Source organism: Juglans regia, unplaced genomic scaffold, assembly GCF_001411555.2.
Source record: "Juglans regia cultivar Chandler unplaced genomic scaffold, Walnut 2.0 Scaffold_963, whole genome shotgun sequence".
NCBI lineage: Eukaryota > Viridiplantae > Streptophyta > Magnoliopsida > Fagales > Juglandaceae > Juglans > Juglans regia.
The window spans coordinates 7,501-10,214 of record NW_023364645.1 but is presented as its reverse complement, the minus strand read 5'-3'; positions in this window follow the sequence as shown (position 1 = coordinate 10,214).

Sequence of the window (2,714 nt, the reverse complement as noted above, 5' to 3'; positions counted from 1 at the left end):
ATGGCATGCCTTGGCAGCCCCGCTCGCACGCCCCATGGCCTGCCTTGGCAGCCCCGTGGCTTGCCTTGACAGCCCCGTGGTAAGCCCCATGGCATGCCTTGGCAGCCCCGTGGCAAGCCCCATGGCCTGCCTTGACAGCCCCGCTCGCACGCCCCATGGCTTGCCTTGACAGCCCCATGGCAAGCCCCATGGCCTGACCTGACAGCCCCATGGCTTGCCTTGACAGCCCCGTGGCAAGCCCCATGGCATGCCTTGGCAGCCCTGCTCGCACGCCCCATGGCCTGCCTTGGCAGCCCCGTGGCTTGCCTTGACAGCCCCGTGGCAAGCCCCATGGCATGCCTTGGCAGCCCCGTGGCAAGCCCCATGGCCTGCCTTGACAGCCCCGCTCGCACGCCCCATGGCTTGCCTTGACAGCCCCATGGCAAGCCCCATGGCCTGACTTGATAGCCCCATGGCTTGCCTTGACAGCCCCGTGGCAAGCCCCATGGCATGCCTTGGCAGCCCCGTGGCAAGCCCCATGGTCTGCCTTGACAGCCCCGCTCGCACGCCCCATGGCTTGCCTTGACAGCCCCATGGCAAGCCCCATGGCCTGACTTGACAGCCCCATGGCTTGCCTTGACAGCCCCATGGCATGCACAGCGAGCCCCGTGGCAAGTCCCATGGCATGCCTTGGCAGCCCCGTGGCAAGCCCCATGGCCTGCCTTGACAGCCCCATGGCTTGCCCCGCTTGCACGCCCCATTGGTTGCCTTGGCAGCCCCATGGCACGCCCCATGGCTTGGCTTGACAGCCCCATGGCACGCCCCACGGCACGCCCCATGGCATGCCCAGGCAGCCCCGTGGCAAGCCCCATGGCTTGCCTTGACAGCCCCGTGGCATGCCCCACGGCTTGCCTTGACAGCCCCGCTCGCACGCCCCATGGCTTGCCTTGACAGCCCCATGGCATGCCTTGGCAGCCCCGTGGCAGCCCCGTGGCAAGCCCCATGGCTTGCCTTGACAGCCCCGTGGCATGCCCCACGGCTTGCCTTGACAGCCCCGCTCGCACGCCCCATGGCTTGCCTTGACAGCCCCATGGCATGCCTTGGCAGCCCCGTGGCAAGCCCCATGGTTTGCCTCGACAGCCCCGCGTGCACGCCCCATGGCTTGCCTTCACAGCCCCATGGCAAGCCCCATGGCCTGACTTGACAGCCTGACTTGACAGCCCCATGGCATGCCTTGACAGCCCCGCGGGCATGCCCCATGGCTTCCCTTGACAGCCCCATGGCACGCCCCATGGCCTGCCTTGACAGCCCCGTGGCATGCACAGCGAGGTTAGCACGGTGCCCACGGGCGATGCCTTGACAGCCCCATGGCTTGCCTCGGTGGTGCCCATGGCATGCCCCATGGCATGCACAGCGAGGTTAGCACGGTGCCCACGGGCCATGCCTTGACAGCCCCATGGCTTTCCTTGACAGCCCCATGGCATGCACAGCGAGGTTAGCACGGTGCCCACGGGCCATGCCTTGGCAGCCCGATGGCTTGCCTTGGCAGCCCCACTGGCATGCCCCATGGCTTGCCTTGACAGCCCCGTGGCTTGCCCCATGGCATGCCTTGACAGCCCCGCCGGCACGCCCCATGGCTTGCCATGGCAGCCCCATGGCTTGCCTTGACAGCCCCGTGGCAAGCCCCATGGCTCCCCATGGCTTGGCCCATGGCTTGCCCCAAGGCACGCCGCGACACACCCGTGGTGCTTTGCCTACCATGTCAAGCACACAAAGGTCCGACGAAGAACACCGTAGATCACACAAACTCTACAAAAGCAATCTTCCTTGTTGCCTCAAAAGATTGCAATACAACACTCACAACATGGCCCCCCAATGTTGCCACCCGACGTGCATGAACGGGGGCGAACACTTGTCTCGTGCTTTTGGACAATTGAAACCACCCAAATTGGTTTCCTAAATTCATTCCAATACATCTTGGATGTGTTCCAAGCATCACCTATCGATTTTTGCCTATTTTCGATTTTTTTTGATTTTTCGGATTTATTTAATCAAAAAAATTAAATAAAAAAATCCCGATGTCGAAAAATTGTGAGGCTTGCTCCTACTTCAAGATATGATTTTTCTAAGCATGCCTGCAAAAAATCTCGTCCAAATTCAAAGTATTTCGATAAAAAAGGCCTTTATGTTTCCTCGGACATTTGATGTTTCCTCCTGCCGGTTGGGATTTGGCTCTAAATGCTCTTTAGGGGGGGCATGCAAGCCCCAACATGGTCAGCCAGGAGGGCTGACCATGCCGCCCCCCTCACATGGGCATGCCCCTGGCGCCCATGGAAAGGGCGTGTGCCACGCCCCCCATGCCACCGGCGGGGGGGTATCGTCTCCACCGCCGCCGGCGGTGGTTGTGGCGGCGGCCGCCGCCGGCCGACCATGTCCCGACGACCGTTTTTTGGGCTCGTTTTCGTGGGGGTGATTCCTACATTCTCGATTGCTTTCTAGCAACAAGCTTGTGCTTTAGGGACGGATTTGGTGGCACCTAGTGCCACGCATGGGCTTGTTGATGGGGGCAATCGGTCGTGCTAGGGGCTTTCTCACGTTGGCTAGCCCTCGTGTGCTCTAGTCTACCCCATGGCGGTTGGGCCTATTTGTTTGGATGCCTCCTTTGCAACATGCTTGTGCACGGCGGATGGTGTTATGGCACCCAGTGCTACGCACATTGTTGCTCTCGGGGGTAT